The sequence below is a fragment of the Halichoerus grypus genome, chromosome 5 (assembly GCF_964656455.1).
Source record: "Halichoerus grypus chromosome 5, mHalGry1.hap1.1, whole genome shotgun sequence".
Lineage (NCBI taxonomy): Eukaryota > Metazoa > Chordata > Mammalia > Carnivora > Phocidae > Halichoerus > Halichoerus grypus.
Genome location: NC_135716.1, coordinates 42,089,701 through 42,105,188, shown reverse-complemented (window position 1 = coordinate 42,105,188; position 15,488 = coordinate 42,089,701). Strand labels below are relative to the sequence as shown.

Genomic DNA, 15,488 nt, shown 5'->3' with positions numbered 1-15,488 from the left:
TGAGCAATTTCCCACTAACATCACAGGAATTTTTAAAATTCTGTTTGAAAGACACAACCTGCCCATATCCATCAAAAAAGTCTATGGTTCAAGCCTTAAAAAATATATTATTATAAATTTTAACATACTAGATTTCTCATTCCTGCATCGCAAGTTTTTTCTTTAAATGGAATAAAAGACCTAGTGTGCTGATTTTTCACTATTAAAGGAATTTTTAACATTTAGGGAAAGAGGTTTTTTTTTTTATCTATATATCCCAATATATGTTCTTTTTACAAGTTTGATGAGAATGTCAGAATTAGTTGCTATCCTATGTCTAAATTTTGTTACAATAGAAATTTATCCCTACCATACATGAGGGTTCACTCATTTCTATTAACTTTAATTCACAAGGGGTCTCAGTAGCTTTATATCCCAGAATTTGGGTGTTCCTGAAAATGCCTGGAAGATTATGGGGACAGGGTGTATGGAATCAAGAGCTTCCTTGAATGACACTATGATTTAGAATGGGGTAAGTAACAATTCTGAGGAGCTCAGCAAGACAACCCTCATTCAGATCATTCCCTGCCTCAGCCTTCTTGGCCTCCTGCCTGGGTCCTGAGAAAAGGAATCTTCAATAAAACAAAGTAAAATTAATAAATAAGTAGAAAATAAATGCATACAGAAATGCATACATAGATGCAATGTTCAATCATTCAGCAAGTATTTATTGAGTTCCTGGCACTGAGAATACAGCAGTTACATTAACGAAGGATACAAATCCCTGCCCACCCTGAACTCGCAATCTGGTGGGAGTGGGGAGTAGTGGGGAGAGAATATATGTAAGTAACATGTGTAATATATTTATAAGGTAATTAGTTCTAAAGGAAAAAGATAAATCAGGGAAGGGAATACAAGACTAAGGAGGTACATTGAAATTTTAGATAAGTTGGCCAAAGACAGTCTACCTGAAAAGATGACACTTAAGTAAAACACTGAGGGAAATGAGAGATACCTGAGGGAAGAGCTTTCCAGGCAGAAGGAACAGCAGGTGCAAAGGCCCTGAGTCAGGACCATGTCTGGTAGGTGCAGGGAGCAGTAGAATGAACAGATGGGAGTATAGTAGAAGGTGGGGCCAGAGAGAAAAGGTGAGGGCAAGCCTATCAGGTAGGACCCAATAGGCTAATGTGACCTATTTTTACTTGATGGAAAGCCACCAGAGTGTTTGAGCAGAAGAGTGACATGAGCTCAGTAATACATGATCTCAAAAATGACAGGACAGGGACAGAGCAGAGAAGCTTACAAATGGAAGAAGAGACATTTAAGTTGATATTTTAAGGAAGAATAAGAATTAGCTAGGGTCAAATGAGTTTGGGGGAGATGGAACAGAAAATATTTTTAGAGCCAAAGAACAATATGTAAGAAGTTTCAGTGGGATTGGTGCTTGTGTTATCTGAGTCATTGACAAATGATGGTAGCAATGGCCGTATCTTCTGCACATTCAAAATCAAACATCAGGGTTCCTATGGAAGAGTATCATGACATCAGTCCTTAGGCATTGGCTTTTGTGAGGACAGCACTAACAGTAGTGCTCAGATGTGTGTCCTTAGCATACCTGTGGCCTGAGTATCAGCAATGATGGAAGACATGGCTACAAGGATTCAAAGTAGAAGAGAAAAAGAATGGTAGGCATCATGTGGTAGGCAGCAGAGACCCACCTGAACAATTTGCAATTACTGAGACATGTTCCTGACCCAGGGCCTTTGCACCTGCTGTTTTTTCTGCCTGGCAAGACTTTCCCTCTGATATCTCTCATTTCCTTCAGTGTTTTACTCAAGTGTCACCTTCCACAGGAGGATGACTTACAATTACTGAAATTTAGGCAACTGAAACTGAAGTTTTCCAAGACAACAAGGCTAAAGATAAAAAATAAATGGATAGTACTTGTGTATTTTTTTCAAAGAAATTTTGAACCTATTAATTCCTTTTGTCCACATACGTGCACTGTAAGTTAGGGAGGGCAAGTAAAGAAAGTAGGTCAAGAGACTTAATGAATTATTAACACCACAGAGAATTAATGGCCGATGAAGGAATGCTAACCCAGGACCCTTGGGAACCAGTTCTAATTCTTTTTAAACCAAGCCTTGATGTAAATAAAGACAAGTGGTGGGGGAGGGGGGAATAGCAATGAACAGAACTTGTTTGGAGAAAGGATAGTTTGCATCTCCCAGAACAGTGATACAAAAGATCCATGGATCGCCATATACTTTGGTGATAAGCTCATTTTCATGCAGGGCAGAATAAACTTTAGCATATTTTCCAAGATGCTGTACCACTTGCTTGTAGGAAAATGAATTAGTATGAATTTTCAGCTCGGGGGGGAGGAATTTATGATTTTAAAAGTCTTAAAATCAGAATCTTAGGCATGAAAATCTTCAAGTTCTGATTACCAGATAGCTGTTCTTTGGGCCACAAGTTGGGTTATAAGTAACCCAAACCCCTAAGCAAACTGCTTTAGTAATGAGGAAATGACAGACTCACATAATTAGATGTGAACAGGTTGATCAGATTGCTGCCTTGACTTAGTCCAATTGCTCCACGACTATTACCTGTGACTTCCCATGTTTGAGCTCACCAATCAGACAAAGAGTGAGGAGTTCTGGGTACAACATAAATGTCCAAAAGGAGAGGATTGATTAAAGTATGTTGGAATATCATACATGCATTAAAATATGTTAGAGTACTCTAAAGACTTGAAAATATGATCATAATAAAGCATTAAATCAAAAAAGCATACTTCAAAGAAATATGTTCAGCGTGATTCCATTTCTGTCAGGAAAAATATGCTGCATATTTAGAGAAAGAACTAGATAAATATATACTGAAATATTAATAGTTATAAATTACATCTGAATAATGGGTAAAAGAAACTTTTATATTGGTATTTTCTAAATTTTCTACAGTAAGCACACATTGTGAGAAAAATATTTGAATGTCATGTAATGACATTTGGGAGTATGATACTTAAATTTGCATATACATTTTCTTTTTCCTTTTTTGGTCTGGTACTTCTTAACATTGATGCCCTAGCTGTCAGAAGTCAACATGATGTGGCTCAAGTCAACTTCCCAACCATGTTGGAAACTGCCTTGCTGGACTGCCAGTGAAATTACCACAGCCCCCTAAGCAGATTATATGAAAACAAGTCTCTCAGAGATCCTCAAGTCAGGGATATTCTGAAAATAAACTAAGTTATATTTACAGACAATCTAGGCAGTTCACCTCCATAGGAGAGAAGATAGTCTTTCAAAGCTACTCATGAATTTACATTTAATGACAACCATCATTTATTAAAACTCACAATGCGACTGGCAATGGTAAGAACCTTAATAAATATCCCTTGATTAGATATTAGTAACCCCATCTTACTGATGTAGAATCAGGGGCTTAAGAGGTTATGTAATATGACATAATTCATGCAAATGGTAGAACCGATATTTGAGTTCAGGCTTACTTCCTGCAAAGTCTCTGGGGCTCTCCCTAGGACTTCACAATGTTTCCAATCAAGCTATTTGGAGCACCTTCATTTATAAGCCTTACTTATTTTAGGAGACATTGTTTTTCATCACACAAAAGACTCCAACATTTATGGATCTATTTTGAAAAAATATATAGATAATTTTATTCATAAAACTAATGTATGTGCTCAAATTCAAATAGTGTGCATAAAAATTGCTCCCCAAAACATGTTCATTAGACAGATGTCCTCCCAAATGAATTAGTACTCATGAACACATTTGGAATATAGGATCTGCCCTTCAGCAGTATGCACTATTTCCATATCAACAATATATGAAATAAACCATTGTAGAGAATTAGTTTCCAGAGCTAAATCACAGCCATAGGAGTAGGCCTTCCAATGAATTCTACCCCACAGATATTAACAATTAGGGAAGAATTCATGAGTATACTGGAGTTGAAGTTCTAAGCCAAAGAATGAGAAGTGGGCTTAAAATTTAAAGGAATAATGAAAATAAGAGAAATACATTAAATTGGTCTCTGATATCCCTGTTCTTTTCTGTGTGATATCAAGAAATTTCTGGTAGTTTACTCTCCCAATACAGGTTACCCTGTGGTAGTGTTATACTTTATAACATTTAGAAGAGACAAGGAGAAAAAAAAGTTCAAATACTCTTCACACACATTCATTATTTTTAACAGTCCTTTACTAGAGATGGCTTCTAACAAAGTGAAATATCTTATGTATTAATTTTTTCTCTGGGAAAAAAGCCAATGTATACAAATATATAAAAATTCATGTAATGAAAAATGTAATCGTTGAGTACTTCTTTACACAGAAATATAACCTCCCAAATATTTCTCTACTATGTAATATCACATCGCTGGAATCTAATTGCGATATTGTCATTATAATACTTAGCAGACTATTTTCCCAAGTGCTATCCCATCCATTTTTTTCTTTGTATAACAATGATAAGCTCATTTAATGATAGAATTAATACATATTTTTAGCACCTCACCTCCATGATTTCACTCTTGGGTCTGACCTTTTAAAAAATGTATTTCCAAGTAGGAAATAAAGCAAGGGATTTCCTCTCCTCTTCTAAGCTCACACATGCTGTGGTAATGCTTTCATCTAGTATAAATCAAATTAAACCTGTATGATATCTTACAAATAATTCCCATGTCACAGTGAGCTCTTAGGGTGGCTGACTTGTCTTGCTTTATGATACAGAAAAACTCTGTTCTTTAACCCACAAAATGGAAGCCAGCAGAATCACAACTGCATATAGAGCAAAAACTTCCTGTCTGCATGGATGAGTAGGAAGATTCAGTATCTCCTACAACAGAAATACCTGCAAAGGACAAGCTTTCATTTATGGCTTCGGAGGATGTGCCAGCTAACAGCCAAGTCATCCCTCCTAGCAGAGGGGAGGCCCAGGACATTATATGAACACGACGGGACGATATCCATTTGGGAGCCCCACAAGAAGGCAAAAACTTAGGTGCCCAAGATCAGTAAAACAGACAAAGATGTCAAAATCGAGGCCACACTTTCTTCTTCCCAGTAGAATTTGGAGTTTTGGAAGGAATCTCTGCAACAAGTGCATATAATCTTTCACCCAAGGAAACTTTGTTTTCCAGATACCTGCCCTCTCCCTGACCCCAGACCTTTTATAAAGACCCTCTTATCCCCCACACAAAGACACCCCCTGATGAAAAGATTCCTCATGACTCAGCATCTGCCCACCTCTGCAAACCACATTCCTGGCTAATCATCTTTCAGGACTTGGTTATGCATTACGTCCTTTCTGAGTCATCCCAGCTCCATTCCCTGGTCAGAAAATTCAATCACTCCATTTCCTTATGTCTTCGCTCTGTCCAGTATATTCTCTATGACAGCACCTATAATAATATTGCAATTATTTACATATGTGACTGTCTCTATTAAACTAGAATCTCTTTGAGAACAATAATCATGTTCAAATCATTGTCGATCTCTATTACACAATATAGTGATTCTGGCACTTGGTATATGATATTTGCCCAATAGATGTTTGATAAATAAATGAATTAGTGAATGATAGATAAATGATTATTTTAACATTGAAGGAAAGTCATGCCTCACCCAGGTTCAGTAGCCCAGTGGTTTCCAGTAAACATATCCTCTTCCTCCACTCCCTCTCCACCCTGAGGATAGTCTTGGCAACTCAGTGAGGGACACCAATTCAAAGAGGGCAAGGGACAAAGGAGAGGGGGCCTGAGAACTCCACTGCACAATCTCTCAGATAGCCATCTTCCTTCCAGTCCACAGGACATCGTGCACTCGGAGCTCTGTTCCCTGGGGTCCCGAATGCCTGTCCTACTGCTCAGAGTGCTGATCATCAGCTCCATTCTCCAGCACCCTATGGAGCCTCCGCATTCACTTAGCACTGAGTCTAACTCAGTACCTCCTTCCCCAGTCAGCCAGCGGTGCTCTCTTTTCTGACTTTGTCTCAAGCCCAACTGGGCCCCCTGGGAGTCCCAAGCTTCAGAGATCCTTATTCCAGGGTAGATTCGGAACCATGAGCACTAAAACTCTTTCTTTTTTTTCAGTAACATTTGAAACATCATTTAGCTGTTCTAGCACCTGTTACTATCCATTCTTCCTTGTACACTAACATTCAATGAATAAAACAAAGCCTATGTCTTTAAAATCATCTATACCCAATACTTGTAACAGAACAAAGCTAATTCATATACATGCAAAGGACTAAAAGTGGTTGAAATGAGACTTCTGTCGATGGTTTTGCCCTCCCCCATCAAGTGATACCCAAAGGAGAAGCTACCCAATCCTGATGTTTTTACAGAATGACATCCATCACACAGGTAATTACTCATCCATCTTAATGCTTCCTTTTAAGTTTGCCCTTAAGAAGCCTGTGATCTCCCAAGTCAAGGGCCTCAGTAAAATCAATAAAACCTCGTCCTATCAGGCCACCAGCCAGATCATTTTCTACCTTTTAACAAGGCAGTGGTTATTAAATGCCTTGTTTGAAAACCCAAGTGGGGTCATCAGACTTTCATGATGAGAATAATCCATCAATTGTACATGTGCTATCTTTTCAGTGTCTTTGATATGAGTGATAAAGTAGGTAATGGCCTACAGTTTTTCAATATCTGAACATGTTCTCCTTTTTACATTGAGGTTGCAGCATAGCAAAGGGAATTTCGTGACGGGAGGAAGCTTGTTAAGAGAGAAAGAAATTTCGCTGAGTTGTTTCCGTCAATGCAGAAGACACGCTGCAGGCTCCAAATCTGAGAGCCTCGCTCCAAGCTGTCAGTGACTTCTTTAGACCAAAACCCAGCTATTCCATGACCGGAGATTCTGAATCCGTAAATTCACAGTCAGATATATCTTATCATAATGACTCCTGCCATACTCTTTGTTAGTTGCATTCTTGCCTTGAATTTGTAGGAGCGATGAGAAACCTAGGATCATAGAAATTAAGAGGTGTCGAATCATGTTGGACTCCTCGTAAATACCAGACGATCTTAGACCAACAGCAAAAAAAAGCAAATACGCTTTTTGTGGGTGTCTATGAAAATAGATCTGCCCTTGAATACCTTTCTGGCATCAGAATTGCTAAAGACTTGTGTTCTGACATCGTCAGACATCTGGATGAATGCTAAACACAATCCGTAACCTTCTCTCTACATTTTGCATCTGTTTGGCTGGCTTGGGGAAGCAGTTGAGGGTTATGGATTTTCCACTGAAGATATAAACCTTTTTATTGTTTCGCATTAATGCTGAAATTAAAAGGATACTATTGCAAAACCCTCCCTGCATTGTTCTAAATTTACAGAATTAATGAAGAAATTGAATTCAAATTTCAATCTATGACAATTTCTAGTAAGGGACGGTTCTCTGGCGTCCTACGGACTACAAATGACTATTAAGCCAGTCACTCCTGCGCTTCATCAAGGCAAAGATAACTGACATACTGATGGGAATCCAGAAAACCAGCATGGTTCGGAAATTATTAAAGGAAGATTAAATATACATTTTAGTGTTAAATATATCTTTGTACTCTAAATCTTTGAAATTAGGTAAACCTCATATGGTTAATTTGGTTATCTCAACTTACCAGAATATTTAATTGCCCCAAACACTTGATTACTGAATCTAAGAGCATAACAGACAGTAAGCTGTTCTTGTCTCCCTGTTCCTTCGGAAATAAGCTCTGGCACCCGGGCCAGAAGGAACAAGGCCACAGAATCAATGAGGACACAAATGCACTTTGCATCTCTCACTTAATTCTTGTTCTCTGTAGCTTTTATTGGAATTTATTTAGAGAGAAAATGAATTGGGGAAGAAATAAAATGAATCAGCTCAGGCAGCTTACATTCCCTTTATTGTAATGTGAGTAATAATGGAAGGAAACATAATGGTCGGGAGGGTAATATGAATAATCATAAGCCTTTTATTTATGGATTTACATTTACTTTACAAAATGCCCATGTTATCCCATTTATCCCTGAAGCCACCCCCTGGGGCAAGTGACACTGTGGTGGGAAGCACCAGCTCCTTGCAGGTAGATGGATCTTGGCTGAAATCCCCACTCTGCTACTAAGTTGCTGTATGCCCTGGACAGGTTACTTAATGTTCTATGCCTCAGTTTCTTCATCTATAAAATAGGGTTAATAATACATCATCAGGTTGATGCAAGAATAAAGGAGTTAATGATTAGGGAAATTGCTAAAATTCCAGTGCTTTGCAATTATGGGTATTTTCTTATCTAATCTGCAACTCCCTAAGAGCTACAACTGTTCTTTGTATTTTACCAGAGTGGGAACTGAGGCTTAGCGGAGTTTAATGACTTGCCTGAGGTCACCTCTGAAAGTAAGCCAGTGTTTGGAACATGCCCTTTAAGCTGTTGGCCCAGTACCTGGGATATATGTACTCTCCTGGGTCCATCACTACACCTTTCTTCAGATCCTCTGCACACACTCTGCTCCCTTCTCCCTGTGCACCTGCCGGTCCCTCTGCCTGCAATGTCCTTCCCTTCCCTCTCTGCCTCCCTCACCTCTACAGATTCTCCACATCTCACCTCAGGAAACACCGCCTCAGGAGAGTCTCCCCCGTGCTCCTTCGTAGACCAAATCTTTCATGATCAGCCCCCCTGGCACAAGCCCCTCTACAGTAGAATGCTGTCCTACCTGAAGTTTTAGAATACATTGTATGACTGCAAATGTGATGAAGAACTGCCTTCTCCATGAGACCGTAGGTTCCTGAGACAGGCCCTGTGTCAGTGTTTGCTCATCCTTGTGTCCTCCGCACCTAGCACTTTCCCTGGCATGAGGGAGATATGCAAGAATTAAAAAAAAAAAAAATTGTGAATGAGTGAATACACCAAGTGTGTAATACAATTTGGGTCTTATTTCTATCCATTGGTGTGCAGATCAAGAAACTAAGGCTTGGGCTGTGAATTGTGTAAGACTGAGGAATCACAGACCTGTACCACTGAAACAAATAATACATTCTATGTTAAAAAAAAAAAAAAAAGAAGAAGAAGATAGTAGGAAGGGAAGAATGAAGCGGCGGAGTCGGAGGGGGAGACGAACCATGAGAGACTATGGACTCAGAAACAAACTGAGGGTTCTAGAGGGGAGGGGGGTGGGGATGGGTTAGGCTGGTGATGGGTATTAAAGAGGGCACGTACTGCATGGAGCACTGGGTATTATACACAAACAATGAATCATGGAACACTACATCAAAAACTAATGATGTAATGAATGGTGACTAACATAACATAATAAAATAAAATTTAAAAAAAAGAAACTAAGGCTTGGTCAAGTTCTGTAAGCTACCCAAGGTCATGCAGGTGATGTGTTCTAAATCAGACTCAAACTAAAGTCTTCAGACTCCTTGCAAGGATCTCACCATCACACTCAATTTTTTAAACTGAATATTAAATTTAGATGTGATAGAATAATGGCCCCCCCAAAGATGTCCCTGTTGTAATCTGCAGAACCCGTGAGTTTTTACCTTCTGTGGCAAAACAGACTTTGTAGATGTGAGTAACAATCCTGAGATGGGAAGATTATCCTGGAGTATCTAGAGAGGAGCAATGTAAAGTAACCACAAGGAGTCTTGTAAGAGGGAGGCAGGAGTATGAGAGTCAGAGAAGGGGGTCTGATGACAGAAGCAGGGGTCAGAATGATGCCATTGCTGGAACAAGGCCATATGCCAAGGAATGCAGCCAGCCTCCAGAAGACAGGAAAGCAGGGGTGCCTGGGTCGCTCAGGCATGGAGTCTGCTTGGGATTCTCTCCCTCTCCCTCTGCCCCTCCCCAACTGCTCTCTCTCTCTCTTAAAAAAAAAAAAAAAAAGAGAGGAAGAAGACAGGAAAGGAAATGGATGGATTCTCCCCAGAGTCTCCAGAAGGAACTAGCCCTGCCAACACCTTCCTTTCTTTTAGCCACCTAAGACCTATTTTCAGACTTCTGACTCCCAGAACTTTATGATAATAAATTTATGTTGAATCGTTTGGGGCCAGTAATTTGCTCATAGCAGCAATAGGAAACGAATACAGATGTTAATGAACTCAGGTCCATTGATCAGGTTGTCTGCACGATGATGTAACCATGGAGTACCACTGACATTACACCGCGAGATCAAGCTCAATGGATAGATATAAACAACACACAATAATAAAAGACCGTTTGTTGAACCTGATCTGTGCAGTTACTCAAATCAGGTATTTCAAACAAAAAAAAATCTATTTTTTTAGTCTTTACCTCTGAACAATCTAAATTTAAAGAAAGCAAATTCCATGGAAAATTAATCTCATCTTCTTTTTGGTTTGAAATAATATGACATATTGGGGAAAGTTCATGACCGAAAGTCAAGGATGTTGATCTGAGAGCCATTTGCCACTTTTCAGCCATGTGACATTAGGCCATGTACTTGCCCTCTCTTTCCCCATTCTAATATAAGAGGAACTGAGAAGCAGATCCTGGAGCTACCTCCCAAATCTACCATTCTATGACCCCATCATTCTATTTCTTAACCCGAATGACTTCACCTTTTCAATTAAGAATGCTTATAAATTCTAATTTGTCCCTCCCACCATGGCCCTGTCTTAGGTTCTTCTTGCATAACACCCCACACTGAAGTCTAAAATTCATTCTAAAGGCATGCATACCACTTGTAGCTCATGATGATTACAAAAGAACAGAGTTCAAGCTGCCATAGGTCATTTGTGTAGGAGTCCAGAATAGTCCCTACACTGAGTGTTAAAATATGGCTCCATTCGGAGTCTGTACCTAAAGCATAGTAAGATTCTGCATGGGTCAAGAACCTCCTCTTTAACAAATTCTCTGCTCTAACTTTTGGGATATTAAAAATAATAAAGTAAAGCACTTTGAAGCATGGTTTTCAAAAGCTCACAATCTTACCAATGAAATATACATACCCTTTCTCTTAGATTGCTTTTAGTATTCATCTTCTCAAAGACTCAGACAAGAGAATAAAAGGTATGAGAGAAAGCGATCAGAAGGAAAGTGTGGGGAGGAGGGTTTGCAAATAAATCCTTGGCCTTTTCTCTACTGGAGACCTGTAAAAATAAAGATTTAGAACAATCAAAATCAGAGATGCTACTGGCGTCACCACACTCCCACTGACAGACAGATAATTTTGCTAATATACTCAATGGAACTTGAAAAATTGAAAAATCTATTCCCAGTATATGGTAATGGCTCAAGCAATGAAAAATTTATATTAGTATTGATAATGACATCCTTGGAACAAGAAAGAAGCAGGGACTGGAAGAGCATTGTATTTTTAAACATCACACCAGGCACTGCTTCTGGAAAAACACAGTTCCTGTCCTAACTAGTGTTTCAGTGGCTTACCCTCATTAAGTAATGTATAGGATGAAAAATGTTAGTAAATTAGAGATGACAAATAAAATGGCCTTCTTCCCAAAGAAACATTTTTCACTATACTGTATTTCTATATACCAACACCCAGCATTATTAACGCATGAGGATATTTATAGCTCTTTATACATTACAGAATTGACTCATGGTTGGCTCTGAAATGGAGTATCTAAGAGACCTGCTTCATGGCTTTCTCTAGGACTAGAAGCTATTATAGAAGCTCTCTCAGGGACATTATCCCGGAGAAGACTGATTAGTTGAGAAGCACCAATTGGCCAAACCTATTCTTCTGTCTCTCAGTGGATCAGATGGAACGGCCTCAGTTATGAGGTTCCCTACACAATCACTAGATTATAAGCTTATAGAGAAGGTAAGCTGGCAGTTTCTGAAAAGGATAAGGCAGATGGAAAAAACTGAGTCATTGGTGAAGGCCCAAGTTATGTAATTCCTCTAGCAACAGCTCAAAAAATTGGGTTTCTTCACTTTCCTAGGTCCAAAATATTTATTGAGTTCATTGGATATGCTAATATTAATTGAATGTCTATAACGGATTGATAAAGGCTAAGAATGTTAGACTAGAGTCAGGTTTGGAAAGGGCTTATGAAAGAAGAGAGTAAGTAGTGGTCTGCGATCGAAGCCAGCCTTCAAGATGACCCCTAATGACTCATGCCTCCTGGTATTCACGCCCATATATAGTCCTTCACACACTGAATTAGAGTTTCCTGTGTGACCAACAGAATGTGATGGGAATAACAGTATGTTATTTCCGAGGCTACATCAGGAAAGGCATTATTGCTTCAGCCTTGATCTTTTGCATCACACATTATAGGGGAAGCTAGCCACCATGCTGTAAGGACACTCAATAGCCCTGTGAAGAAATCCACATGCAGAGCAATGGAAGACACCTGCTAGCGGCCAGCACCAATCTGTCAGACATGTGAATGAGCCACCTTAGAGGTGAATTTTCTAACCCCAGTCCAGACTTCAGGCAACTACAGCCTCAGCCAACATCTGACCGCAACTTCCTAAGAGACCTTGAGTGAGAACTGCCTCATCAAGAGCCTCCTGAATTCTTGACCCACAGAAACCATGCAAGAAAATAAGCCATTATATGTCTAAGTTTTGGGGTGGGTTTGTAAAATAGCAACAGACAACTAATACTTTTAACTTGATAGCATGAGTTTAAATATGACCTAAAAGGCATCTAAGATAGTGGTGAGGAACAGAGTTATTAGAGTTAGGTCTGAGTTTGAATCCTAGCTAGATGATTCTGTAAATCATTTCATCTTTCTAGGTTTCAGTTTCCTCATCTGAAGAATAAGGATAGTAATAATACCTACCTCTGCATAGTGAAGGGAACAACCAACAAAACTAAAAGGCAACTTATGGAGTGGGAGAAGATATTTGCAAATGACATATCAGATAAAGGGCTAGTATCCAAAGTATATAAAGAACTTATACAACTCAACAACCAAAAACCAAATAATGCAATTAAAAAATGGGCAGAAGACATGAACAGACACTTCTCCAAAGAAGACATCCAGATGGCCAACAGACACATGAAAAGATGCTCAATATCACTCATCATCAGGAAAATGCAAATCAAAACCACAATGAGGTATCACCTCAGGCCTGTCAGAAAGGCTAAAATAAAAAACACAAGAAACAACAAGTGTTGGTGAGGATGAGCACTATTGGTGGGAATGCAAACTGGTTCAGCCACTCTGGAAAACAGTATGGAGGTTCCTCAAAAAATTAAAAATGGAAGTACCCTATAAACCAGTAATCACATGACTGGGTATTTACCCTCAAACTACAAGAACACTAATTCAAAGCTGTTTACTGCAGCATTATTTACAATAGCCAAATTGTGGAAGCAGCTCAAATGTCCATCAATAGACGAATGGATAAAGAAGTGGTTTATATATACAATGGAATATTATCCAGCCATAAAAAAGAATGAAATCTTGCCATTTGCAATGACATGGATGGAGCTATAGAGTAGTATGCTAAGTGAAATAAGTTAGTCAAAGACAAATACCATATAATTTCACACATGCGTGGAATTTAAGAAAACAAACCAGCAAAGGAAAGAGAGAGAGAGAAACCAAGAAACAGACTCCTACCTATAGAGAACAAACTAATGGTTACCAGGGGGGAGGTAGGTGGGTTGGGGGGAATGGATGAAACATGATGGGATTAAGAGTACACTTATCTTGATAAGCACTAAGCAATGTATAGAATTGTTGAATCACTGTATTGTACACCTGAAACTAATATAACACTGTATGTTAACTATGCTGGAATTAAAATTAGAAACTTAATAAAAAAAAGTAAAAACAATACCTACCTATTATTGTGTCTGAGGTTATACATCATTGGACTACATGACCTCTAGGATCTATTCAAACTCTGAAATTCTGGAAGAACGGATACACACACACACACACACACACACACACAAACACCACACACACACATAACAAAAGACAGGAGAGATCTCCTTTATTAAGCATTTACTCTGTTTGGCTATTAGGCCAGATAGATACTTTACACATTTTGGGCTGCCTTTGAGTAAAATCCTACTTGGTATCAATCAGGATCATATCATTTAAAGGCTCCCTGTTTTAAGAACTGGTCCAAGATGAAAGCTGTATGATAAAAAGCTACTGAAATGTAATCAAGTTCTATTGCAGCAAATTAATCTTTGTGCAAAAGCTGGAAAGTATTTCATCAACCAGAAACCAAGGAGGAAGCTTTATTACAACCTAGTGGTGAGCTGACCCTTTTATACTCCAGGGACCGGGAAAAGTAATCAGTCCATTGGGTGTTTACTACCTGAAATACTGAGGCTTACAGGGGAGAAGCTTAGCCCCAGGGAGGCAATACTGCAAGTCTGTCAACTTCTTGCTGGAGCTCCTGGCCTGGACCCAGCACTCGCCTGGCCTTCTAGCCATGAAAGCTACATTTGACTTCTAAAAACAAAACAACACAAAAAACTTTATTAGACCAGCCTTTTGTTATTAAGACGTGACAATTCACACAGTTGCAAGTATTTTTTCTTAGGTGTTCTGATTTGAAATGATATTGCATTTTGTGTTTCTCTTGTTCTCTACTCCCTGTCTGCTCTGCCCACAGTTTCTGGTAATCATGAGAACCTTGGACATTGTCATTCCACAGACTCTCTCTCCATTTTTTTGCCAATTCCAATTTGTTCTGAGTCCTGCCATAAATGAAATAAATAATAAATGAGAAGGCCAGAAGCAACGGCACCCTCACCCTGCACACCCAGGGGAGAACCCAGAGGTCGTAGGGAGCTCTCTGCAGAGAAGATGGAAAACAATGTCTCAGGGGCCCAATTATTTACTGTAGCTGCTGAAATGAGATGATTTATGTCAGTGACAAGGCTGTCCTGGAAATAGTACCAACTGGTATAAATTTAGATCTATTATGAAAAAAATGATCCTTGAACCGAAAAGAGCCCAACTTAAAAAGAAATTAAATGACTCTGGATTATACACACTCACGCTGCACTTTATAGACAGAGACAGGTATTTGCTATATATTTAACTGGTGGAGGTTCAAGAAGCTAAGAATATAAACCTTGTGTATCTCAAATTTGTAAGGTCACACAAAATAATTTGAGTCAGGTCACAGGTGGAAGAGGATGGACTTTTAATTGAGGACCAGCTTTAATTTTCTGGTGCGTTATGTGACTACCAAAGCATTTAATTGGCCATGACGTTGGCAGAGAAACAGGCAAGGGTTAAACTCACAAGATTAAGATCAGGATTTGGTTACTTCAAAACAACACCCTACAAGGTCACATACTGAAATGAAAAATTCAAAATGTCAAATAGCAATGCTGGTTCCATTGGACAAGCATCAAAAGGAAATTCATTAAAGCCCTGGGAGAGTCCAAAATACAAAATTCCCAGACCTTAGAGAGTCATTGGGAAAGAAGAGCCAGTGGTTGGTTATAACTTAGAGGATCAGGTTGCTGCATTGTCAGGATAGCTGATAGTGAGGTTTTTTTTTTAAAGGTATACAGGATCAGTTAAAGAA

At 39.0% G+C, this 15,488-nt stretch overlaps 1 protein-coding gene across 1 annotated transcript in view; it reads right to left on the bottom strand.

The window, feature by feature from the left end:
• Nucleotides 1-7,876: 7,876 nt before the first annotated feature.
• LOC118518598 (uncharacterized) overlaps nt 7,877-15,488 on the bottom strand; it is a 284,505-nt gene continuing 276,893 nt past the window's right edge. Inside the window, exons 14-17 of the mRNA XM_078072234.1 lie at nt 14,262-14,398; nt 10,958-11,098; nt 8,701-8,833; nt 7,877-8,168 (exon numbers count right to left, since the gene is read on the bottom strand). The gene's annotated coding sequence lies outside the window, so the exon portion shown is untranslated. The remainder of the gene's footprint in view (nt 8,169-8,700; nt 8,834-10,957; nt 11,099-14,261; nt 14,399-15,488) is intronic.